General features: G+C 47.4%; 2 long non-coding RNA genes across 3 annotated transcripts in view; one reads left to right on the top strand and one right to left on the bottom strand.

Moving 5' to 3' along the window:
* LOC137571701 (uncharacterized) overlaps nt 1-1,804 on the bottom strand; it is an 81,108-nt gene extending 79,304 nt beyond the window's left edge. For both annotated transcript variants that reach the window (XR_011031411.1, XR_011031412.1), the window contains exon 1: nt 1,705-1,804. This is a non-coding gene — a long non-coding RNA (uncharacterized lncRNA). The remainder of the gene's footprint in view (nt 1-1,704) is intronic.
* Nucleotides 87-23,605, top strand: LOC137571700 (uncharacterized). The gene is made up of 3 exons (XR_011031410.1): nt 87-290; nt 1,126-1,197; nt 22,312-23,605. It is a non-coding gene; the product is annotated as an uncharacterized lncRNA (long non-coding RNA).
* Nucleotides 23,606-27,840: the final 4,235 nt, after the last annotated feature.

Genomic DNA, 27,840 nt, shown 5'->3' with positions numbered 1-27,840 from the left:
TGTCCCTCCTCCTCTGCCAGCAATAGACTAAAGCTACAGTAATAAAATCTGTCCCTCCTCTTTCTACACTAGACTGAAGATAGACATAATCTGTCCCGCCTACCCTACCAACATTAGACGGAAAAACTTCCCTCAGTAAGGACATCAAAAATGGATGTAGTCAAATGGAGACGCATATTTGAAGAAGAATTAAAGCAGAGAGGAATCAGTGATGCTTGGAGCTTCTGGGTGAATGAAAATTTCCAAAGACAAGATGGATGGCTGATGTACTCCATGGATAGCTTTGCAAAGTAAGTCCATGCATAATGCCAGGTTGAGGTTGCACTCACACTATGCACGTTGTGGTGCATTACACCATATACAGTAGTTGTGGTGCTTTATAAGTTAAGTTACAGCAAAGTGCTTCAATGATCCCACAATCAGCAAATTCAGATCTGCATTGTCTCTGAAGTGCGTCAGGTTCCATCGTAACAACGCAGGCACAGCTGTGCACTAGGACAATGCGCATGTTTTGCCTGTGTTACTAAAGGTACCATGCACGCATTACTGAAACCCACAAATTTGCGCTTTCAAATGTAAACTCACGTGCTGCATGCATTGCAACGGATACAATGGGAATTTACCGTTATGCTAGTCAATGGACCTTAATTTCCAGGGAAAATCCTGGGCTTTCAATAATATACCATGCAAGCAAATAATACAAATGTCACATACAAATATATATTCAGTAAACCAGTTTAATTTTCATACATTTTCTTTTAACACCAGTATTTAAAAACAACAGATGCTGAAATGTAAATGCTGTAAATGTGTACAAGTACTGACAGGTAAACTTTCCCTGCCTATTATTTGTATTTACTGTATTTTGTGGCACTTATTGAAGCTACACATAAAATAAACTACGTGGGACACATCTGTTAATAGATTGGCTAATTTGATGACGCAAAATGGCAATAATGACTTAAAATGATTGATTTAGACTTCTAAAAGATGTAAATTAGTCACGACAAAATTATTGGAGATTAATGGAATGGATTTGTTCAAACAGTACAGATTAAATATATTAGTTACTAGATCATTGATATTGATTTTCAATTTAGAGTGTTCTGTTTATGATCACTACAGGTAGTCCTTGGTTTGTGTGGTGGTGCGACGGCGACCACAATGAGTTCAGAGCAGCATGGGACTATCTTGGAGGTGAGTAATAAGTGCAGGACAGCTGTGGAGATACAGAGGGGGTAGAGGAAACGCACTAAGGGGGCAGAGGAGACTCACTAAAGGAGCAGGGGGAGAGGGCAGAGGAGATGCACTAAGGGGGAGAAGAGACCTACTAAGGGGACACAGGTGATGCACTAAGGGTGTACAGATTGCACTAAGGGGACACAACTGGCACTAAGGGGGCACAGGTGGCACTAAGGGGGGCAAAGTAGAGACAAAAGAGAGAGATGTGGAGACACAAAGGGGGCAGAGGAGACAGGAAGGGGGCACAGGTGGCACAAAGGGGGGCAATGGACACACAAACATGAGAGGGTAAAGAGGAAGCACTGGGTGACATGAGAGGGCACAGAAGGACAGGAGGGGGACACTGAAGGCGCAGAGGAACAGTGAGAGCACAGAAGGGGCAGTAGAGACACTGGTGACACAATGGGACAGTGTTCTGTCTTACAAACAAATTCAGGTTAAGAACAGACCTACAGTTCCTACCTCATTTGTCATCCAGGCATTACTTGTGTTTCTTGTTTATTTGAGCTTTGCAGAGAAAATTAAGTACTCCGTCCCCTTCCCACCATTCCTCAAGGTCAATGTACAATCTGGACTGCAAAGGAGAAACAAAGTGGGTGTGTGCTCATACCAGGCAGCACCTGGCTTGTAACGGCTGCAGAAATGTCTCTTGGCAAATTTAAAGGCACAGGATACACAAATTGCATCTGCTTGCCAGAATATCCAGGGTCTAAACTAACTGTAATTCTGTATGCTTCAATTACCGCCTTTTTCCAGTAAAATATATATATATATATTTGTCCATTTACAACATTTTCTGCATTTGGTAACACAAGAAAAAAAGTTTGGTACTTAAAGAGGAACTTTAACCCAGGATTGAACTTCATCCCAATCAGTAGTTGATACATTTTCCTTGAAAAATCTTTACCTTTTCTTGAATAGATCATCAGGGGGGTTTGTGAGGCTGATATTGTGGTAAAACCCCTCCCACTGTGTGATGTCATGACCATGGTTCTGACAGTTTGCTGTCCATGAACCCTGCTGCATTGGGGGAACCAATGTTTTTTTTTTCCAACTGTCAAACAAGCAATATCTCTCACAGTAAATTAACATTCAGTACAGATCACCTGGCAGAACTAAAGATGTCATCACCAGTAATACATTTCAGAGTGTAAATCATGGAGAGGAAAGATTTTCAATAGTAAAACACTGACTAAATTAGCTAAACATTAATATTTAAAAAATAAGCAGTTTTATTAATTATGTTATTTTCACCACAGTTCCTCTTTAAAGAGAACCTGTACTGAGTAAAAATATTTAAAATAAACACATGAGGTAACTTCAAATGAACATTACATAGTTACCTTGCCATCAGTTCCTCTCAGAAGCTCACCATTTTCTTCTGACAATAATCCCTTCCAGTTCTGACAATATTTTGTCAGATCTGAAATATATCAGTTGCTGATGTACCAGGTAATGTCCATGTTTCCCTATGGCTCAAGTGGGCGATGTTACAGTTTAACTGTGTGCTGACCAGAAAGCTGTTATGGGTAATGGCCATTTTCAAAATGGAGGACGGAAAATTCCCTTGATCACAGTAAACAAACAGGATGCAGGACAGGAGAAAGACACTGAGAAGTAGACTACATGGAAGGTAAGTATGACTTGTGTATGCTTATTTCGACTTTTAATTTTCAGTTCAGGTTTTCTTTAACACCTGCTTTGATTTGTTGATAACTGCCAAACAGACATGCGGTAACATTAACAGACACTGGAGACAGCCAATGGGAGAAGCCACCTTGTCCTACCCCCAACTCTATTGGATCTGCTATACTGCTAGGTGGGTGCAGTGCCGGGCCGAGGCAGAGGCTGGACAGGCTCCAGCCTCTGTGCACATGGCTATGAGAGCGTGGGGAGGAGGGCGTGATCTCCCTCTCCACGGCCCCCCTCCTGTCACTGTACTCTATTACCCCACTCCATCACTGAAGTACAGAGCACAGCGGACAGCGGGCAAAGATTTAAATGCAATTCATTCTCACCCTGATCTGCGGCATCCAGTCCAGGCGACAGGTCTCGCTTCTGTCTGCTGAGAAGCACCCCCGCTTATGTACTTCCTGATACACTGATACAGGAAGTACGTGAGTGGCGGCACTACAGAACAGACAGAAGAGACCTGTTGCCTAGACCTCTAGTCCCTGGACTGTAGGCCACAGGTCAGGGTGTGAGAGGATTGCATTTTAATCTGTGCTCTGTACTTCAATGGCGGGAGGGGGGTGTACATGCTCTCGCGTCTGGCTATTAGCGGGAGGATTACAGAGTTACAGAGGTGCATCTGGCCATGAGGGGGGGGGGGGGGGGGGATTAACGGAGGTATATCTGAATATTACTGGGGTAAGGAGCAAGAGGCCATGTGGGGCACACCTAGTTGTAGGTGGGAGGCTACCAGAGAAACATCCGGCTATAACTGTTTGGTGGGGCTACCAGAGTCCCATCTGGTTATAGCTGGGGATTCTATCTAAGGCACATTTGGCTATTACAGGGGCTTCATGAGGCATATCTGGCTATAGGTTTGGAGGGGGGCTATCAGAGGCACATCTGGCTATAACTGGGGAGCACAAGAGGCACATCTGGCTATTACTGGGGAGGGGGGCTACCAGAGGGGCACATGTGGCCATTACTGGGGAAGGTGGGGGCTACTTATGGAACATATGGCTATAGGTGGGGGAAGGGCTACCACAGGCACATCTGAGTTATATCTGGTTATTATTGGGGTGGGGCTAACCTAGGCACATCTGACTATTACTGGGAAGGGGTTACTACTTTAGGAACATCTGGCCATTACTGGGGGGACTACCTAATACTAAGGGGCACATCTGCTAATATACTGGGAAGGGGGCTAGCTAATACAGGGCTACATGTGGCTAAAAATACTGGGGAGGGGACTACCTAATAGGGGGATACATCTGACTATTGGGACTGCCTAATACTGGGGGCACATCTTGCTACCTATTCTGGGAGGTAACCTACCTAATACTGGGGTCTTATTTGGCTCCCTATATTGCGGTAGTGGCAGGGCAGTTTATAAGCTAAATTGCTCCCAGGGCGAGGGTGTTAAAATTGCGGCCCCATCGGTGGGCTCAAAAATGTTATTTGCGATATTTAGCCCTCCAGTACAGCTATAGGTGACCCAGTATAGGTTAGGCAGCTGTAGGTGCCCCAGTATAGGTTAGGCAGCTGTAGGTGCCTCCAGTATAGATTAGGCAGCTGTAGGTGCCTCCAGTATAGGTTAGGCAGCTGTAGGTGCCTCAAGTATAGGTTAGCCAGCTATAGGTGCACGGGCGTAACAATAGGGGATGCAGCCCATGCTCTCACGGGGGGCCCAGGCCCCCCATGGGGCCCGTTCAGGGCCATTTTTGGGGGGCTGGAGGGGTCGCAGCATGAGGGGAGAGCTTGGTGGCACATCGGTGGGGAGGGGGATGGTCCCCCCCTCCCTCACCTCGGGCTCTCCCCTCTGCGCTCCCCTCCAGCATTGAATAAAGTGTATGCAGGCGGCAGGGCAGCGGCAGGTACATACCTTTCGTGCGCTCCAGCGCGGACGTTTCTCCCTCTAGTGTCTGACGCAACTTCTTGTTTATACAGGAAGTCGCGTCAGAAGCTAGAGATAGGAACATCTGTGGAGCGCACGGAAGGTATGTATCTGCCGCTGCCCCGCCGCCTGCATACACTTTATTCAATGCTGGAGGGGAGCACAGAGGGGAGAACTCGAGGTGAGGGAGGGGGGGGGGGACCATCCTCCCTCCACACTGACGTGCCACCAAGCTCTCCCCTCATGCTGCAAGCCCTCCATCCCCCCAAAACCGGTCCTGAGCGGGCCCCAGGGGGGAGGGGGGGCCCGCTCAGAATTTCTGCAGGGGGGCCCGCCGATTCCTAGTTACGCCCCTGCATAGGTGCATTCAGTATAGATTAGCCAGCCATAGGTGCATTCAGTATAGGTTAGCCAGCCATCGATGCCTCCACTATTGGTTAGCCAGCCATAGGTGCCTCCACTATAGGTTAGCCAGCTATAGGTGCCTTTAGTATTGGTTACCCAGCCATAGGTGGCTTCAGTATAGGTTAGCCAGCCATAGGAACCTTCAGTATAGGTTAGCCAGCCATTGGTGCTTCTAGTATAGGTTAGCCAGCCACAGGTGCCTTCCGTATAGGTTAGCCAGCCATAGGTGCCTTCAGTACAGGTTAGCCAGCCATAGGTGCCTTCAGTATAGGTTAGCCAGCCATTGGTGCTTGTAGTATAGGTTAGCCAGCCACAGGTGCCTTCCGTATAGGTTAGCCAGCCATAGGTGCCTTCAGTACAGGTTAGCCAGCCATAGGTGCCTTCAGTATAGGTTTGCCAGCCATAGGTGCCTTCAACATAGGTTAGCCAGCCATAGGATCCTCCTGTATAGGTTATCAGCCATAGGTGCCTTCAGTATAGGTTAGCCAGCCATAGGTGCCTCCTGTATAGGTTAGCCAGCCATAGGGGGATTGGAGCACAACTCGAGATCTCTGCCTCTAGTGCTGGAGAACCTTGTCCCGGCCCTGGGTGGGTGTTTCTCTCTCTCTCATCCCCGGCTCACTGGTCTTTCCTGCCCCCACCACATGTGTGCTCTGTACATCTCTGTGTTGTAATGGATGATGTTATCCTATCTCACAACTGCTAATTCTATGAAACTAATGAGCATGTACAGCATGTCTTTTGTTATGCTCACATTGTAGCATAGGCATTACACAGTGCACATGATGTTAACTCAGCCTGAAAGGATACCTTAGCTGAATGCAGCATATAAAGTTTACTTACCTGGGACTTCTAGAAGTCTCTGTATCCCTTGCAGCAGTTCTGCTGTCATCCAGTCATCTGTTGTCACCTCTGTAAAGACCAGCTTCTGCACATACACAGGTGCGCATACGTGCCACTGGTGGTCGTGCTCCTCTGGTCAGGAGTATTGTGTGCAGACGCAGCACTATTGCGCCTGTGCAGAATTCTCCCAGATACAGGAGAGCAATTGTGACCCGTGCATGTGCAGAAGCCACCAACCTGGCCGTGTCATAGACTGTTACGGAGGTGAAAGCAGAAGACTGGATGACAGCGGAACTGCAGCAAAGGGCACAGTGACTTCTAGGGCCTAGAAGAAGCTCCAGGTAAGTAAAAAAAATGTATGCTGTGTTCAGTTAATGTATCCTTTAATTTACAGTAGGATGTCTGCACGCATATAATGTGAGCACACATATTTTGATTTATTTCCTTCGATTTCTTGGTCCCTTGTAAATGTAATGCAGTGCTTGTGTAGCTCTGCTTACTCGTGTTGTATTTGCTGAATGCCAACATTTATTTTTTTATTTTGCCTCCTCCGCATTCGTTCAGTCGACTCCAACTCTTCTTGACGTACAGATGAAACTTGAAAATTAGAGTATTGTGAAAAAGTTTATTTATTTCTGTAATTCAACTTAAAAGGTGAAACGAATACATTAATTAGACTCATTACTACATTCAAAACAAGATATTTCAAGCTTTTATTTGTTAAAATTTTGAAGTGTATGGCTTACAGTTTATGAAAACCCTGAAATCAAAATCTCAGAAGATTAGAATATTGTGAAAAGGTTCATTATTCTAGGCTCAAAGTGTCAGACTCTAATCAGCTAATTAATTCAAAACACCTGCAAATTGCTCCTGAACCTTTAAATTGTCTCTCAGTCTGGTTCAGTAGGAATCACAATTGTTGGAAAGACTGCTGACCTGACAGTTGTGCAGAAAACCATCATTGACAACCTCTAGAAGTAGGCAGTGTTGCCAACCGCCCGTAAATTTACGGGCATACTGTAAATTTTGGTACCCGTGAATTCCATAAGGAATTCAGCACCATCCGTAAGGGTGGCCAATCGGCCGCCCTGTGAGCAGGAGGGGAGCAGCGCAGCGAAGGAGAGCTGTGGGCACAGTGGGGAAAGGGGGGGGGGCATCTCCCCCCTCCTTCCCTCACCTTAGGGCTCTCCCTCCCTTGCTCTCCCCTCCAGAACTAAGTGTTGTGCAGCGGCTGGCAGCTGGTGGAACTTACCTCCATCTCGTTCCAAGCGCTGGAAGTTCTGGTGCCGCTGCTCTGAACCAGATCAGACAAGCAGCAAAATCCATTACACCATCCCTCGCCTGCAACGAGACAAGACAAGACAAATAACATTTATATTGTGCTTTTCTCCTTGCGGACTCAAAGCGCCAGAGCAGAGCAGCAGCCACTAGGGCGCGCTCTATTGGCAGTAGCAGTGTAAGGGAGACTTGCCAAAGGTCTCCTACTGAATTAGTGCTGGCTTACTGAACAGGCAGAGCCGAGATTCGAACCCTGGTCTCCTGTGTCAGAGGCAGAGCCCTTAACCATTACACCATCAGCCAACAAGATGGAGGTAAGTTCCGCCCGCTGCCAACAGCCGCACAACACTTAGTTCTGGAGGGGAGAGCGAGGGAGGGAGAGCCCTAAGGTGAGGGAAGGAGGGGGGAGATGGCCCCACCTTCCCCACTGTGCCCACAGCTCTCCTTCTCTGCACTGCTTCTCTCCTGCTGGGGGACACCTGGCTACCTATTATGGGGACGTATACCCCAGCCTACATATACTGAGAACATATACCCCCGACTACATATACTGGGTACATATACACCTGCCTACATTTACTGGGGACATTTACCCTAGCCTACAAATACTGGGCACATATACACCTGCCTACATATACTGGGCACATATACACCTGCCTACATTTTTTGGGGACATACAGTATACCCCTGCCTACATATACTGGGGACATATACCTCTAGGCACATATACCCCTGACTACATATACTGGGCACATATACCTCTGGCTACATATACTGGGGACATATACCCCTGGCTACCTGTTCTGGGGACATCTCTACACCTGGCTACCTGTTCTGGGGACATCTCTACCCCTGGCTACCTGTTCTGGGGACATCTATACCGCTGGCCACCTATTCTGGGGACACCTATAGACCTGGGGCTACCTATTTTTGGAGAACCACTGCTGTCTGATTAAGTGTATTTTGGGGAACTGCTGCCAGATTATGTGTATGTTGGGGGAATCGCTGCTGCCAGATTACATCTACTTTTAGGGAGCCACTGCCATATATATATCTGTATTTTGGAAGAACCTCTGCCAGATTACATGGATTTTTGGTGAAATGCTGTAAGATTACATGTATTTTGGGGGAAGGGGGGGAAACACTATGGCAGAGCTCAAACTTCCCTGCCAGACCTTTTACAGCACTACTAAAATCATGTATATTTGGCCCCACCCATGACCACTCCCACATTCTGTTGCGTGACCATGCCCATTTTCTGTCAGTAAAAACAATCTTTTGTCAGTAAATTTTTAGGTATTTGTCAGTATAAAATAACGTGAAAGGTTGGCAATGAAAGCCTCAATTGCAAAGAAGTTGAATGTTCCCAAAGTGCTGTATTAAAGAGAATCTGTATTGTTAAAATCGCACAAAAGTAAACATACCAGTGCGTTAGGGGACATCTCCTATTACCCTCTGTCACAATTTCGCCGCTCCTCGCCGCATTAAAAGTGGTTAAAAACAGTTTTTAAAAGTTTGTTTGTAAACAAACAAAATGGCCACCAAAACAGGAAGTAGGTTGATGTACTGTATGTCCACACATAGAAAATACATCCATACATAAGCAGGCTGTATACAGCCTTCCTTTTGAATCTCAAGAGATCATTTGTGTGTTTCTTTCCCCCTGCATCTCTCATGCACTGAAGTTTCAGGCTGCTCTTTTCTTCCTGCAAACAGCTTTGCCCTTGTTTGTAATTCCTCAGTATGTGAAAGCCCAGCCAGCTCAGAGGACGATTTATCCAGCTGATTAGAGCAGCTTCTCTCTTCTCTCTTATCTAAATAACACACAGGCAGTGTGCATAGAGGGGCCAGAAAGGGTGAGTTCATAGCAGAACCACAACACTGAAGAACTTGGCAGCCTTCCAGACACAGGCCGACAAGTCTGATAGGGGAAAGATACATTGATTTATTACAGAGACTGTCATAGTAGAAAGTGCTGCAGTTAGCCAGAACACATTAGAATAGCTTTTGGAACATGTAGGATGATAAAAAACAGGATGCCATTTTTGTTATGGAGTCTCTTTAAAGCACATTAATAGAAAGTTATGTAGAAGGGAAAAGTGTGGAAGAAAAAGGTGCATAATCAGCAAGGCTGACCACAGCCTGGAGAGGATTGTCAGGAATTAGCCATTCAAAAGTGTTGTAGACTTTCACAAGGAGTGGACATGAGGCTGGAGTTAGTGCATCAAAAGCTACCACACATAAATGGATGTTGGATGTGAGCTTCAAATGTTGTATTCCTCTTGTCAAGCTGCTCCTGAACAACAAACAACGTCAGAAGCGTCTTACCTGGGGTGAAGAAAAAGAACTGGTCTGTTGTTTAGTGGTCCAAGGTTCTTTTTACTGATGAGAGCAAATTTTTCATCTCATTTGGAAACCAAGGACCCAGAGTCTGGAGGAAGAACTGAGAGACATAGTATGCAAGATGCTTGAAGTCCAGTGGGAAGTTTTCACAGTCTGTGTTGAGTTGGGGAACGATGCCATCTGCTGGTGTTGGTCCACTGTGCTTCATTAAAGAAAACCCGAGGCGGAATTTTCAAATCTTAATAGGACCCAGAGGCATGTCATGTGCACAATGACATGCCTCTTTATCCTTCTATCACCGCTGCTAGTGCCCCCTGTGCTCTGCTGTCCCCCCAAAAAATATCACCAGGCTAGCAACAATCTGCTTGTCGCTAACCTGCTTTTTTTACCTGAGGCTTGTCAAAGATGCTCCTGTGCATTGCCGCCTACATTACAGGCTCCACCCGCCGCTCCCCGCCTCTGATAGCTTCCTCCAATTGGAAGCCAAGCCATGAGCCAGGAGTACTTCCTGGTTCGCGGCTTGGCTTCTGATTGGAGGAAGCTAGCAGAGGCGGGAATGCGCAGGAGCATGATTGACAAGCCTCAGGTAAACAAAGCAGGCTAGCGACAAGCAGACTGTCGCTAGCCTGGTGATATTTTCTGGGGGGACAGTAAAGCGCAGGGGGCAATTACAGATGGCCCGAACCTCCGATTTTGGGTTCGCAAAACTTCAACGAAAGGTTCGGTATGCGCGAACCTGCGCGAACCGCAATAGACTTCAATAGGGAGACGAACTTGGAAAACTAGAAACACTTATGCTGGCCAGAAAAGTGATGGAAAAGATGTTTCAAGTGGTCTAACACCTGGAGGGGGGCATGGAGGAGTGGGATACATGCCAAAAGTCCCGGGGGAAAAATCTGGATTTGACGCAAAGCAGCGTTTTATGGGCAGAAATCACATTGAATGCTAAATTGCAGGCCTAAAGTCCTTTAAAACATCTTGTATGTGTATACATCAATCAGGGAGTGTAATTAGTGTACTGCTTCACACTGACAGACCAAACTCACTGTGTAATGCACCGCAAACAGCTGTTTGTGTAGTGATGGCCGTGCTGGACTACTGCGCACCATGGCGAGATTGCTCTTCCTCACTCAGTGATATCAGGCAATGTCTGACTGCCTTATCAACTTTCGATGGTTCTTTCTCTACCATTGTTAAAGCTTACATCTATTTTTTTTTTAAATTACATTTTCTACTTGCTGTTCAGTACCTTCAACGAGAATCTATTATGGAGGGCAAGTCTGTCATTGTGACCACAGGTAATGGTAATCAGGGTTCGATTCTGGTCCGGAGTTGGAGCCTGAGAAACGGCTACCACCACACATCCAAGGAAGGCAGCAGGCATGGCATGCACGTCCCGAGGTAGTGACCAAAAATAACAATACAGGAGGACTTTCGAGGCCCTGCTGTATATGAGATGAATTAACTTTAAATCCTTTAACGAGAATCTTGGGAGTTGATGGCATGTGCCTTCTTCTGAGCACTGTACTTTGGGCCAGGGCTGCACGAAATCACATCAACACGACCTCGCACAGACCTGTCTGGTGACTTTCCTCTGGGTCTGCCTCTACCTCTTCCTCTACCTGGTTTGTCCATTTTGTCCATATCGGGGGGATGAAGTGAAAGGTATGCACTGACTTGACTAATACAATGTGCAGTCACACAGGTGCAGTTAACAGGTATGCACGGAGTGGTATATCACACTGCGTGCCCTCCCGTTGGTAGGTGGGGGCACTGAACACAACAGGTAGGTATATGCAGTGATGAGTTGGGTGCTCACAACACAACATGTAGGTATATGCAGTGATGAGGTGGGTGCACTCAACACAGCAGGTAGTTATATGCAGTGATGAGGTGGGTGCACTGAACACAACAGGTAGGTATATGCAGTGATGAGGTGGGTGCACTCAACACAACATGTAGGTATATGCAGTGATGAGGTGGGTGCACTCAACACAGCAAGTAGGTATATGCAGTGATGAGGTGGGTGCACTCAACACAACAGGTAGGTATATGCAGTGATGAGGTGGGTGCACTCATCACAACAGGTAGGTATATGCAGTGATGAGGTGGGTTCACTCAGCACAACAGGTAGGTATATGCAGTGATAAGGTGGGTGCACTCAACACAACAGGTAGGTATATGAAGTGATGAGGTGGGTGCACTCAACACAACAGGTAGGTATATGCAGTGATGAGGTGGGTGCACTCAACACAACAGGTAGGTATATGCAGTGATAAGGTGGATGCACTCAACACAACAGGTAGGTATATGCAGTGATGAGGTGGGTGCACTGAACACAACAGGTAGGTATATGCAGTGATGAGTATTACAATGTGCACCTGTCACACACAGACAGATACCGGACAGGCAGAGTGACTCTGCATGCACACACGTAGGTAGGTGGGTGCACTGAGCACAACAGGTAGGTACTGTATATGCAGTGATGAGTATTACAATGTGCACTTGTCACACACAGACAGATACCGGACAGGCACATTGACTCTGTGTGCGCACACGTAGGTAGGTGGGTGCACTGTGAACAACAGGTAGGTAGGTATATGCAGTGATGAGTATTACAATGTGCACCTGTCACACACAGACAGATACCGGACAGGCAGAGTGACTCTGCATGCACTCACGTAGGTAGGTGGGTGCACTGTGAACAACAGGTGGGTAGGTATATGCAGTAATGGGTATTACAATATGCACCTGTCACACACACAGGTAGTCACTGAATGTGCTGGGCCTGGCAGTGGCACACACACAGTATGAATTATCAAGGCTGTCTATGCAACACAAGTGTCAGTGGGACACACAGAAAAAAAAATAGATCACAAGAACAAGATTAGCTCTCAAAAGAGGTGTTGTGGGGTGCTTTTTTAGCAATAAGAATCAGCATGGAGCGAGCTAAGAAGCCTACAAGAGCCTAACTAATCTTTCCCTATGAGAGTCTGCAGCAGCTTTACCTTCTCTCACTATTGCAGGCACACGAGTAAGTAGGATGGCCGGCGCTACCTGCCTTTTATAAGGCGGGGAGTGGCTCCAGGAGGGAGTGTAGCCTGATTGGCTACAATGTTCCTGCTGACTGTGATGTAGAGGGTCAAAGTTGACCCTAATGAGGCACTATGGGGGAGAACCGAACTTCCGGAAAAGTTTGCGGTTCTCCGCGATCGCGAACCCCGGAAGTTCGCCGGTGAACCGTTCGGGCTGTCTCTAGAGGCAATAGCAGCGACGATAAAAGGACACGGAGGCATGACATTGTGCACATGACATGCCTCTGGGTCTTATTAAGATTTAAAAATTCCGCCTCGGGTTCTCTTTTAGTCCAGAGTCAACACAGCCGTCTATCAGGAGATTTTGGAGCACCTTATCATTTCTTTCACAGATGAGCTTTATGGAGATTCTGACTTTTCCAGCAGGACTTGGCACCTGCCCACACTGCCAAACGTTCCAAAACCTGGTTCGAGGATCATGGGATTACTGTGCTTGATGATTGGCCAGAAAACTTGCCTGACCTGAACTCCATAGTGAATCTATGGGGCATTGCCAAGAATTTTGGTTTTATTGATTTCATGTAATATTCTAATATTTTGATTTTAGGCCTCTTTCACACCAAGACGTTGCATTTTAGGGGATGTTAAGGTCGCATAACGTGCCCCTAACGCAACACATGGTGGTGTTGAAGTTGGACATCAGATTGAGCCGCGTTATGAGGCTCTTGGTGCTATCCTGGGAAGTCCGGATCTTTTCAATGATTCGGATGATTCAAATCGGATCATTGAAAAGATTCGGATCTTTGAATCATTTTACTAGGGAAGTAGGAAGCAGGGGTGCAGCAGAATAAGAGGTGCAGGAGAATGAAGGCACATTGATGGTGCTAATGGGGAAGGGAGAGATTCAGCAGGAAGATTGTGTTTGTGCACAGAAGCTGCAGTTCCTGTTTCTTCCAGACATCCACTGTGAACCGAATCCTTCATTGTGATGATCTGGATGATTTGACTCACAAAAAGGATCCGGATCAAAGATCCGAATCATTCATGATCTGGACAACACTACAGTGCAGTGAATATTAATTCGCCATGTGGCTAGGAACAATAGAGGACTCTCCCCTTACTGAGCATGTGCAAACAGTCTAACGCAGCTAAAACCACATATAACGCACAGCATGCTGCACTTTCTTTGAACGTGCAGTGTTACACTGTAACGCAACGTGGGCACTGTGAACAGCCCATTGATTTTTCATTACTGTGAGTTGGGCTGCGTTACAGGCTGCTCTAACATGCGCCTGTAATGTCCCACTCTGACAGCAGCCTCAGAGTTTTCATGAGCTGTAAACAATAATCATCAAAATTATAACAAATAAAGGCCTGAAATCTCTGTCTTTGCATGTAATGAGTCTATTTTATATATTAGTTTCACCTATTAAGCTGAATTAACTGAAATAAATGAACTTTTTCCACGATATTCTAAGTTTTCAAGTTTCACCTGTATTTTGCCTGACACACCCTAATTATGGGGCACAATCACTAAACAGCAGTCAAATCTAAATGCACATACAGTACAACATCGCACGTAAATCTTTTTAAGTAGTATGCAAACTACTTGTTATACAGTTTGTATAATGCATTTTATACACACATTGCATGTATAAGGTGCACTGGTTTATGTGGGTAATGCGAGTTACACAAGCAACTTACATAGTGTGTAAAAGGTGAGTTTTGCATAAAGCCTGGTAAAATGTACATGCGTTTTGTGTGCACGAATATTTTACTGCTATTTAGTTACTGGCCAGTAGCAATAAATATGCCTTCTAGAAGCATCAAAGGTTTATATCTTAAAGGACCACTCCAGCGAAAAAAAGTAAGCAGTTAAAATCTGAATCAACAGGCTTTGGACTAGTCCATCTGCCCATAGGGGATTTTCAGTGTTTTCCTAAGGAGCAGTTGCCAAGCCTAAGGGTCCATTCACACTAGAGCGGGAATCTCGCGGTTTCCGCTCAAAGCAAACCGCTAGCGGTTTTTAAAAACCGCTAACACATGTAACACTATGGCAGTGTTGTTTGCGGTTAGCGCTAACCGCAAACGTGTTACATGCTGCGGTTTGCCTGCGATTCTAGGGCGATCGCGATTAGCATGTATAGAACCACTAATTGCGACCGCTCCCAAACCACTACAGTGTTCAGTGATTTTTTTAGCGTTAATAGTGGAAAAATCACTCCCGCAAAACGCTAGCAGTAATCGCTAGGCGTTTTGCGGTTTTAGGTGTCAATGGGCCCTAACTGCCAAAATAAAATAAAAAGAAAGTGAGTAGGGAGGCTGGCTGTAGTGTTGGGCGAACACCTAGATGTTCGGGTTCGAGAACGTTCGCCGAACATCGCCGCGATGTTCGGGTGTTCGCGCCGAACTCCGAACATAATGGAAGTCAATGGGGACCCGAACTTTCGTGCTTTGTAAAGCTTCCTTACATGCTACATACCCCAAATTAGCAGGGTATGTGCACCTTGGGAGTGGGTACAAGAGGAAAAAAAATATTTGAAAAAGAGCTTATAGTTTTTGAGAAAATTGATTGTAAAGTTTCGAAGGAAAAACTGTCTTTTAAATGTGGAAAATGTCATGTTTCTTTGCACAGGTAACATGCTTTTTGTTGCCATGCAGTCATAAATGTAATACAGAGAAGAGGTTCTAGGAAAAGGGACCGGTAACGCTAACCCAGCACCAGCAGCAGCACACGTGATGGAACAGGAGGAGGCGCAGGAGGAGAAGGCCACGCTTTTTCAGACACAACAACCCAGGCCTTGCATGAGGACAAGAAGCGTGCGGATAGCATGCTTTTTACCGCCATGCAGTCATAAATGTAATAAAGAGAAGAGGTTCCATAAACAGGGACCGGTAACGCTAACCCAGCAGCAGCAGCAGCACACGTGATGGAACAGGAGGAGGCGCAGGAGGAGAAGGCCACGCTTTTTCAGACACAACAACCCATGCCTTGCATGAGGACAAGAAGCGTGCGGATAGCATGCTTTTTACCGCCATGCAGTCATAAATGTAATAAAGAGAAGAGGTTCCATAAACAGGGACCGGTAACGCTAACCCAGCAGCAGCAGCAGCACACGTGATGGAACAGGAGGAGGCGCAGGAGGAGAAGGCCACGCTTTTTCAGACACAACAACCCAGGCCTTGCATGAGGACAAGAAGCGTGCGGATAGCATGCTTTTTACCGCCATGCAGTCATAAATGTAATAAAGATAAGAGGTTCCATAAACAGGGACCGGCAACGCTAACCCAGCAGCAGCAGCACACGTGATGGAACAGGAGCAGGCGCAGGAGGAGAAGGCCATGCTTTTTGAGACACAACACCCAGGCCTTGCATGAGGACAAAAAGCGTGCGGATATAGCAGCAATGCTTTTGCCGCCATGCAGTCATAAATGTAATACAGATGAGAGGTTCAATAAACAGGGACCGGAAACGCTAAACCATCCCAGATGTTCATTGGTCATGTTACTTGGTTGGGGTCCTGGAGTGTTGCGTAGTCGTTTCCAATCCAGGATTGATTCATTTTAATTTGAGTCAGACGGTCTGCATTTTCTGTGGAGAGGCGGATACGCCGATCTGTGACGATGCCTCCGGCAGCACTGAAACAGCGTTCCGACATAACGCTGGCTGCCGGGCAAGCCAGCACCTCTATTGCGTACATTGCCAGTTCGTGCCAGGTGTCTAGCTTCGATACCCAATAGTTGAAGGGTGCAGATGGATTGTTAGACACAGCTACGCCATCTGACATGTAGTCCTTGACCATCTTCTCCAGGCGATCGGTGTTGGAGGTGGATCTGCACGCTTGCTGTTCAGTGGGCTGCTGCTGCATGGGTGTCAGAAAATTTTCCCACTCCAAGGACACTGCCGATACCATTCCCTTTTGGGCACTAGCTGCGGCTTGTGTTGTTTGCTGCCCTCCTGGTCGTCCTGGGTTTGCGGAAGTCAGTCTGTCGGCGTACAACTGGCTAGAGGAGGGGGAGGATGTCAATCTCCTCTCTAAAGTCTCCACAAGGGCCTGCTGGTATTCTTCCATTTTGACCTGTCTGACTCTTTCTTCAAGCAGTTTTGGAACATTGTGTTTGTACCGTGGATCCAGAAGGGTATATAAACCCAGTAATTGGTGTTGTCCCGAATGCGCACAATGCGTGGGTCACGTTCAATGCAGTCTAGCATGAATTGAGCCATGTGTGCCAGAGTCCTACCAGAATCCTCATCATCCTCTTGTGAGCGTTGTGATAGTTGTTGTGATGCATCATAGTCGTCACCTTCTTCCTGGTCTGCTTCTGCTGACCATTCGCGCTGAATTGTGGAAGTCCAACGTGCACCGCTCTGGCCCTCGTCAGTGGTGGCAGGAAATTCCTGCTCCAACTCCAGCTGTTCCTCCTCCTCTTCTTCGTCATGTGTCAGCTTAGCCAACCTTAAAGCGCGAATGAGATTACTCCCATTATCACACACAACCATGGCCGGTTTCAGGTCCAGCGGTGCCAGCCACAAATCCATCTGTTCCTTTATTCCCCTTTAAATTTCCTCCCCTGTGTGCTGCTTATCCCCAAGGCAGATCAGCTTCAGCAACGTTTGCTGACGCATGCCAACAGCTGTGCTGCACTGCTTCCACGATCCTACTGCTGCTGGTGCTGGGTTCGCGTTTCCGGATGAGGTACAGCTTTGAGATGCGTTTGAGGAGAAGGAGTCAGAGAGGTAGGTGCTGCTGTTATCCAGTGGGAGGGACGGCGGTGCAGGTGTTTGCGGCGTGGGCAACACCCGCGCCGTAGCAGGTGAGGAATCGCTGCCAGGCTCCACAAGGTTCACCCAGTGCGCGGTAAGGGAGATGTATCGACCCTGGCCGAACGCACTCGTCCAGGTGTCAGTGGTGAGGTGATCCTTGCAGGCAACGGCATTCTTCAAGCTTCGGGTTATTTTGCTGACCACGTGCTCATGCAACTCAGGCACTGCAAAGCGCGCAAAGTGGTAGCGGCTGGGAACCACGTAACGTGGGATGGCCACTGACATCATGCCCTTGAAGCTGTTTGTCTCCACCACTCGATATGGCAGCATTTCGCAGGCCAGAAGCTTGGCTATGCTGGCTGTTACTGCCACGGCCCGGGGGTCATTTGCTGGCAATTTCCTCTTGCGCTCAAACATCTCCGAGACAGACAACTGAACCGTAGGGCTGCACACCGAAGGGCTGTTGGTTGTTGTGTTTGATGAACACTGGGAGACCTCAAGAGCACTACTCCGGAAAGTGACAGTGTCAGCGTCATCTGATTTTTTTGAATGTTGTGAACCACGCAATGGCTGGGCTACTGCTGCTGCTGAGGTGGGTCTGGTGGTGAGTCTGGTGAACCCAAGGGAGGCAGTGTTGCTGGTGGTACCCTGTCCTGCCGCGTTTGCCCACAGAGTGGGATGTTTGGATAGCATGTGGCGGCTCATGCTGGTGGTGGAGAGGTTGTTAATACTTTTCCCCCTGCTCAGGCGGGTCTTGCACACCTTGCAAATCGCCATGGTAACATCCTCAGTGCAGTCTTCAAAGAAAGCCCAGACTTTGGAGCACCTGCCTTGCTGGCGATTTCTGTTTGCGCCTCTTTTGCCTTTCACTTGAACTTCCACGCTTGTGGTGCCTGAAATTGCGCGCCGCCTACCTTGTGGCACAAGGCAAACTCATGCAGCAGTGGGTTCTTCAACAGACTCATCTGTGCTGCTGCTACGACGGCGATGTTCTCGTTCACAAACAAAATCTGGGTCTATGTCCGCATTGTCCATACCCTCCTCTTCCATCTCCTCAAACTCGTCATATGTCATTGTGGGGGGCCGCCGCCGTGAAGTAGAGCTCCCCAGAACAACCTCTGCGCAGCTCACTCCAACGTCGTCTGGTTATCTGGCAGTTGTGTGCGTGGTGTCGCTGCCGGTTGTGTCAGCTTTGTGCCCGCTGGCTCCTTGTAACTGGCTGAGGACTCGGACCTCGTGCGTGATGTGCTGGTGCTGCTTAACCCGCTGCTGGACGCTTGAGAGGTCATCCAAGTAATTATCTGGTCCTGTTCTTTTGGATCTGTGAGGGTTGTTGTCCTGGACAACATGGGCGGTATTGAGTGGGTTTTCTTGGGTGCTCCCCTGTGGCCTGTACTTGAACCGTCAGGGGAAACACCTCTTCCCTTGCCCCTCCCTCTTTCACCGGATTTCTTCCTCATTTCACTTATCCTTACAGTACACGCTGACTGGCAGCAGTACAGTGGCAGTACAGAAATGCTATACAGTGGTGGGTGAGCGGTGTACCACTATTGCCAGCAGCGACACAGAGCACAATGCTATACAGTGGCGGGTGAGCGGTGTACTACTGTTCCCAGCAGACACAGAGTGGCAGTAAACACAATGCTATATAGTCTGGCTGAGCCATGTACACAGAGTGGCAGTGAACAATGCTATATAGTCTGGCTGAGCCGTGTACACAGAGTGGCAGTGAACAATGCTATATAGTCTGGCTAAGCCATGTACACAGAGTGGCAGTAAACAATGCTATATAGTCTGGCTGAGCCATGTACACAGAGTGGCAGTAAACAATGCTATATAGTCTGGCTGAGCCGTGTACACAGAGTGGCAGTGAACAATGCTATATAGTCTGGCTGAGCGGTGTACACAGAGTGGCAGTACACACAATGCTATATAGTCTGGCTGAGCGGTGTACACAGAGTGGCAGTACACACAATGCTATATAGTCTGGCTGAGCCGTGTACACACAGTGGCAGTAAACAATGCTATATAGTCTGGCTGAGCGGTGTACATAGAGTGGCAGTACACACAATGCTATATAGTCTGGCTGAGCGGTGTACACAGAGTGGCAGTAAACAATGCTATATAGTCTGGCTGAGCGGTGTACACACAGTGGCAGTACACACAATGCTATATAGTCTGGCTGAGCGGTGTACACAGAGTGGCAGTACACACAATGCTATATAGTCTGGCTGAGCGTGTACACACAGTGGCAGTAAACAATGCTATATAGTCTGACTGAGCGGTGTACACAGAGTGGCAGTACACACAATGCTATATAGTCTGGCTGAGCCGTGTACACACAGTGGCAGTAAACAATGCTATATAGTCTGGCTGAGCGGTGTACACACAGTGGCAGTACACAATGCTATATAGTCTGGCTGAGCGGTGTACACAGAGTGGCAGTACACACAATGCTATATAGTCTGGCTGAGCGGTGTACACACAGTGGCAGTAAACAATGCTTTATAGTCTGGCTGAGCGGTGTACACACAGTGGCAGTACACACAATGCTATATAGTCTGGCTGAGCGGTGTACACAGAGTGGCAGTACACACAATGCTATATAGTCTGGCTGAGCCGTGTACACACAGTGGCAGTAAACAATGCTATATAGTCTGGCTGAGCGGTGTACACAGAGTGGCAGTAAACAATGCTATATAGTCTGGCTGAGCGGTGTACACAGAGTGGCAGTACACACAATGCTATATAGTCTGGCTGAGCGGTGTACACACAGTGGCAGTAAACAATGCTATATAGTCTGGCTGAGCCGTGTACACACAGTGGCAGTAAACAATGCTATATAGTCTGGCTGAGCGGTGTACACAGAGTGGCAGTAAACAATGCTATATAGTCTGGCTGAGCGGTGTACACAGAGTGGCAGTACACACAATGCTATATAGTCTGGCTGAGCCGTGTACACACAGTGGCAGTAAACAATGCTATATAGTCTGGCTGAGCGGTGTACACAGAGTGGCAGTAAACAATGCTATATAGTCTGGCTGAGCGGTGTACACAGAGTGACAGTACACACAATGCTATATAGTCTGGCTGAGCCGTGTACACAGAGTGGCAGTAAACAATGCTATATATAGCGTGGCTGAGCGAGGTACACAGTGGCAGTACACACAATGCTATATAGTGTGGCTGAGCGAGCGGTGTACTACTGTTCCCAGCAGCGACACACAATGACTGGGGGGACCCTGGCTAGCGTGGCTGGAGCGCGAACTACCCTGCCTGCCTACCCAAAGCTAAACCCACAGACAAATGGCGGAGATATGACGTGGTTCGGGTATTTATTTACCCGAACCACGTGACCGTTCGGCCAATCAGAGCGCGTTCGGGCCAAACCACGTGACCCGTTCGGCCAATCAGAGCGCGTTCGGGGTCCGAACCACGTGACCCGTTCGGCCAATCACAGCGCTAGCCGAACGTTCGGGGAACGTTCGGCCATGCGCTCTTAGTTCGGCCATGTGGCCGAACGGTTTGGCTGAGCACCATCAGGTGTTCGGCCGAACTCGAACATCACCCGAACAGGGTGATGTTCTGCAGAACCCGAACAGTGGCGAACACTGTTCGCCCAACACTAGCTGGCTGGTATCTTACCACTTTGGCAGTTAAACTGCCATTCAGGAAATGCTTTTGAAAACAAAGAAAACCCTGAGGCCCTGTTTACACTTATCAGTTGCTCTCAGTTATAACTGAAAGGTCAACTGATTAAGTGTAAACGGAGCCTGAGGCGTGACGGCAAATACAAACGTTTCGAGATTTTCTGCGTGTTTTTTTCCTCCTCTCGGCACTCCACTGCATGCTGGATTTTTGGTAAAGGCGCATTTCTAAGCGCTTTCCCAGAACGGTTTTGTCATTTACTCCCTGCCGCAAGTCAGGAAGTGAACTCTTTGACGCGGAAAAGAATAAATACAATGTATTCATTCTAAAAAACGCGAACGCAATCGCTGCATAAATTGCTCTTTCTATACCTTCCGTTATAGCAAAAATGCCCCAAAAATGGTACAGGCACCGCTTAGCAGAAAGCGCAAAGTGGACGCAACGTGCTTCTCATAGAGATTCATTGCACAAGCGTTTTGTGGGCAATTTTAAAAATCACCTGCGCTGGAAAAAAGGGCAAAAACGCCCTTAGTTTGAACGAGCCCTGAGAGCTTGTTCACACTGCAAGAGATTTTTAAGCGCTAGTGATTTTGAAAAGCTCTTGCTAATGCACTGCTATGGAGGATTTTTACAAAATCACATAGCTGTAGTGAGAACACACACATAGCATTACATTAGCAAGAGCTTTTAAAATCACCAAGCACTTAGAAAAGCTCTTGCAGACTGAACAAGCCCTGAGAATCCCCCATGAAGAGATGGACTAGTCCAAAACCTTTCGGTTCTGTCAGATTTTAACTGCTTACTTTTTTTGCTGGCGTGGTTCTTTAAAGCCCTGCCTTGTGTTTCCTTGTTTTGATGCAGGATTATGCAATTTATGTAAGCAAATGGATGCAGCTTGAAAATGGACTAATCAAGTGTAGCTAAGGTGAGATTTGATTGGTCCATTTTAAGGTGCATAAATTTGCATGAAATAAATTTTACTCAGAAGTACAGGATTTTGCATCTCATTGACCATCCCTAATGTATAGCAGTAAGCCAGCTCCAATTTTCCCTATCTCTGAAGAAGCTTTTTATTTAATGTAATGGTTAATTCAGCTACCAACCTGTATGTAGTAAAGATGAGTTTTACAGCCACATAAGTGTTTGTTTTCCTGAAAAAGGTTTGATAAAAGTGTTATTTTTTTTAGGTTTGTTTGCTCATTTTGTGAAAATCATTCCTGGAGCTCTTCAAAGGTGCACATTAAATTCTGCCTGCACAGAGGAACCGGAAGAGTAAAGATGCACATCTTAAGGCAAAAGTGCAAATACCATGCTGAGAAATTTGAGAACCCTATATTTAAAGAACATAATATTGAGGTTGTTATAAGCCACTTGGTTAATTGGATGTGCAGGAAAATGTATGGCTTGCCTAGATCCAGTCCTCTGAGGGACTTTGAGAGAGATACAAGGGAGGAAGGTCCTCATCAAAAACACAACTGTGAAGCCTGCTTAATGGGAATCCATAATAATTCCACAGACAATAATACAGAAATGCAAATGACTCAACAAGTAAATACAAGCATCGCTCAGCAAAACGTCTTGCGACCTCACTATCCAAGCTACTGGGCTGAACCTTTGGAAAGAGATGGGGATATGACCAGAAGTTTATTTATCACTGCAGTTTCACTTGTTATACTAGCAGCGATCATGTGGTATATGTGGAACATCAAGGAGGAAAAACCTGCAAGTTGGTGGGATACCATTTTTAACTGGTTAAAGAGAGACTGAAGCCTAACAAATTACCTCTTTTTATTAGCCAGTCCTCTTCAGCATTAATGCCATAGCTGAAACACCACATCCCTGCGGCAGAATGAGGTTTTATCACCCCAAAATCCCGGGGCAAAAACCCACAACTTTCCAGGTCGTGTATTTTGCTGCCCGAGGGAGGCAGAGCTTTGCTCTGTAGCTCCCCCTCCAGTCGCATCAATCTCCGCGGATCTTCGCCTCTCCCCTCCCCTCTCAGTGAAAGAAGACTGACAGGGGAGAGGCGAAGATTGACACGAGTAGAGGCAGAGCTACTGCACAAAGCTCTGCCTCTACCCGGAAGGAGCCCCAAATTTTGTCCCGGGGATTAAGGCCTCATTCTGCCACAGGAATGCAGCGTTTCAGCTATGGCATTAATGCTGAAGAGGACTGGCTATTAAAAACGGGATCAGTGAATAATGGCGCACAGTGCCGATGCATAAAAATGGCGCCGCATTAAAAAGATACACTTATCGCTATTTATCGTTAGTACTGCATAATAATGGCGCACAGGGAAAAAAGAAGAAAAACGGCACACACTAACGTTATTTATCAATAGTGGCACACACTAACGTTATTTATCAATAGTGGCACACACTAACGTTATTTATCAATAGTGCCCTACATAAGTCAAACTGCAGACGTTATTTAACAGCAAAACGGTGAATGGATTTAATGTAACACTGTCAAGGTTAGGGTTAGGCACTGGGGGGGGGGGGGTCTTAGGGTTAGGCACCACCAGGGGGGGTCTTGGGGTTAGGCACCACTAGGGGGGTCTTAGGGTTAGGCACCACCAGGGGGGTGGTTAGGGTTAGGCACCACCAGCGGGGTGGTTAGGGTTAGGCACCACCAGGAGGGGTCTTAGGGTTAGGCAACACCAGGGGGTGGTTAGGGTTAGGCAACACCAGGGGGGTGGTTAGGGTTAGGGATAGGTACAGGGAGGGTTCTGTGTGAGAGTAGGGTTAGGTATACAGTACAATATACACCACCAGGGGGTGGTTAGGGTTAGGCACCACCAGGGGGGTGGTTAGGGTTAGGCACCACCAGGGGGGGGGGGGGTTATGGGTTAGGGATAGGTACAGAGAGGGTTCTGTGTGTTAACGCTAAATAACGATAAGGCTTTAACGCTAAATAACAATAAGGCTTTAACGTTAAATAGCGATAAGCGGCAAACGGATTAGCGGCAACACTGTGCGCCATTATTCACAGGCGCCATTTTCAGATGGAAGCATTAAAAACAGGTAATATTTTAGGCTTCAAACTCTCTTTAAGGACGACACTAGTTGAAATCTATGCCCTGTTTTGATGCTGATGTGGCTGCCAGGGCATAGGTTTCAGCTCACTGACGCCACCCATTCTCGCCACTTTCGTTGCTCCTGCCGATCTTGCCGCTGTCTACCCACTGACGCTTACTCGCTCTGCTGTCTCTACAACGGCAGAGCCCTGTAAACCAGTCAGGAGCCGATTTTCCCAACTCCCATTGGCTTACATTGATAGACATGGTCAGGAGCCAATGAAAGCGGCTCCTGAGCAACTCACAGGAACTCTGCAGTCATAAGAGACAGCAGAGTGGGTGGCCTTAGGTTTCCGGCGTGTAGCGTCGACAGAGGTTGCAGTGGGTATGTGTGGCAATTCGTTGGTATTCCATCGTTATTTCGCCATTTCTTGTAGTCAGGGACGGATCTAGACCAAGTTGCCCCAAGTTGCGCCTGGGGCAAGGTCAGGTTTTGGCGCCTAAACTGCCATTCCCCATCCACATTTTGCCGCCTTTTTAAGAATTTAACAAACTGCGCCTGGGGCAAGAGACCCGCTTGCTCCCCCCTAGATCCGTCCCTGCTTGTAGTCAGCCGTCTCTGATCCTTAAGGGGGCAGAGACCACTGGTACTTAAGTGGTAAAAAATAACATTATATCAGTCTGCCGAAAACATCACTAAATATGATAAATTATGTGTTTGTCATTTTTATGATTAAAAGGATTCCCTAATGTGAAATGTAAAAATTAGAAGGAATGTATAGTCTTTTATACACCCCCTGTGTACTCTTAGGAACACTATAGTTACAGTCTTGTGCAAATTAATTGCAACAGTGAAAAAAAGCACAGACTATAATTTTCTGTCAATTCCAAGTTATATAATATGACACTCTTTAACTATTAAATGTTTTTTCAGTTCGATTTGGCATTCCGTTAGTAAGTAAGGTATACTAAAGAAACAAGTATTTGTGATATCACAGCACTGGCTGAAAAGCACGTTAAGAGCTGGAACCCACTAGCTCAATAGGCTGCTGTAACGATTGTGGAATTATTCCCGTGGTCAGCGCACAGGATGCGCGCTGACACTGCGGAAATCCTCCACAAGCGTATAATCTGAGAGAACCCAGCAATGGTGCTATGCACCTGTAGAGGGGAATTCCTGCTGGCAGATGGAGCTGTGGAGTGCAGAGGAACAGATCCTTTGCACAGCCACAGATGCCAGATAGGAATTGTACGAGGGGAAGCAATGCAGGGCAAGATAGCCCTTAAAGAGAGAGAGCACTGAGACAGGGTGTATGTGCGTCCACCAATCTAGTCGCCAGAGCGACGATGAACACACAACCGTGAAGACCAGGTGGGAAAGCAATCGCAAGAGATGGCGATTGCTAACAGCGACACAAGACTGAATAAGCACAGAGAAGGAATGTATGTATGTCCACCAATCTAGTCGCCAGCCAGCGACAGCGAACACACAACAGTAGAAACCAAGTGAGAACGCAATCGCAAGAGATGCGATTGCCAATGAGAATGAGCACAGGGACAGAATGTATGTGTGTGCACCAATCTAGTCGCCAACCAGCAACGGTGAACACACAACAGCAGAAACAAAGTAGGAACGCAATCGCAAGAGTGGCGATTGCCAAAAGTGACAAAAGACAGAGCAGAGGTTAAACACAGGAGCAGAGCAAAGGCACAGCAAATCATACAATGAGAATGACAAAGAAAATAACAAACGCTAACTAAACGTGAACACCGCACTCATTCGCAACAGCGAACGCGTTTACGGCGCGGTCTCCGCACGTTAAGCGCAACAGAGACAAGCACGCCACCCTAAGTAACCAACGACACACAAACACGAAATAGAGAACACGAACGCTTGCTTAACGGTTACCCCACCGAGCCTACAGCAAGCATTCGTATCAGACAAGACAGAGAGAAGGAGCAGCCAGCAACCGCAGCTCTGGCCTACACTCCCAGACAGAGTACAAAAGGAACCACCCCTGCTACCGCTAGAGCGAGTGCGATCCGGACAGACAAACGAATAGAAACAGGAATAGGTCAGATAAGATCTACCGCTCTTCCACCATAGCGAGTACAATCCGGGTTCAGGGACAGGACAGGGAGGATCCACTGCTCTTTCCGCCAGAGCGAGTGTGAACCAAGTAGGGAAACAGAGTTAGCAGGATCCACTGCTCTTTTCCACCAGAGCAAGTGTGATTCAAGCAGAGAAACAGGGCTAGCAAGATCCACTGCTCTTTTCCATCAGAGCAAGTGTGATCCAAGTACAGAAACAGAGCTTAGCAGGATCCACAGCTCTTTCCGCCAGAGCGAGTGTGATCCCCATGGCAAAACAGACAAAAGGAGTAACCAGTAGCAACCGCTGCTATGGTAAAACTCCAAGACATAGACTAGAGAGATCCACTGCCACTAACGCTAGGGCAAGTGCGATCCAGGTACTGGACCAAACGATTCACCATCGCCAACCGCTGGCGACAGTGCAATTGCAAAGACAACAGAAGACAGAACAGGCAATACAAATAATACAACCTGACTGTACTAGAGGGATGCCTAATGCAGTCCCCAGGAATACTCTAAGACAGGGGTCTCAAACTCAATTTACCTGGGGGCCGCAGGAGGCAAAGTCAGGATGAGGCTGGGCCGCATAAGGAATTTCACAATCGCGGTGCATCGCCGCCTCTGCCTGCCCCTCTCACTCTTCCTTCACAGAGAGGGACGGGGAGAGGTGGCTATCCGTGCGGCGATTGACATCAGGAGGGGCAGAGCTGAAGCTGATAGCTCTGCCCCTTCCAGGAAATGCCGGCGGATTGCCCCCCGGGCGATTTGGGGACTCTGCAGCCCTCGTTTAGCGGCGGGGATGCGGCGGATTACTTGGGAGCACTTAAGCGAACTATAAGGAAGCTTTTGCCAGCGAGGGCCACAAAATATTGTATCGAGGGCCGCAAATGGCCCGCGGGCCGCGAGTTTGAGACCCCTGCTCTAAGATATCTTTAGCAAACAATAGCAAGGCTGGCACTCCAGGAGTGTTTTAGTAGTAACAAACCATGATGACCAGCAAAGGATTGTGGGATCACATGGTATTTATGCTGCAAGCCTTCAAGGGAGGCGACTAGGCAATTTGCATAATCAGTATATGCAAACTCCTCAGCAGCAGAGCAGGTCTGAAGCTTGCAAAGCAAAGACAGGTCTCTTATCCAGAGACCTGCATCCCACAGACTTAAGGAATGGTCAAACAGCTGTCTGCCTGTGCAGCCAGCTGAGCGGATCATTACAGCTGCCTGTCAAGTTTCCTGTCAAGTGACAGGCAGCCTATTGGGCCAATCAAAGTGCGGGGATAATGTCTTTTAACCACTTAAGGACCACAGACTTAAACCCCCCTAGTGATCAGGCCATTTTTTACAAATTAGGCCACTGGAGTTTTAAGGGCTCGCTGCAGGGACATACAACTCAGCACACAAGTGATTTCCCCCCCTCTTTTCTGCCTACCAACAGAGCTTTCTGTTGGTGGACTGTGATTGCTCCCCCCATGTTTATTTATTTATTTATTTTTTACAAACATTTATTTCTTTTATTTAATAATAAATTTCCCTTTTTTTAACCCTCCCCCCCCCCCCCCGCCAGCCTATCAGCGCAATTGGCTGTCATAGGCTGCCAGCCTATCAGT

This window comes from Hyperolius riggenbachi, chromosome 4, assembly GCF_040937935.1.
Source record: "Hyperolius riggenbachi isolate aHypRig1 chromosome 4, aHypRig1.pri, whole genome shotgun sequence".
In the NCBI taxonomy this organism is placed as follows: Eukaryota; Metazoa; Chordata; class Amphibia; order Anura; family Hyperoliidae; genus Hyperolius; species Hyperolius riggenbachi.
This window is presented reverse-complemented; position numbering and strand designations above follow the sequence as displayed.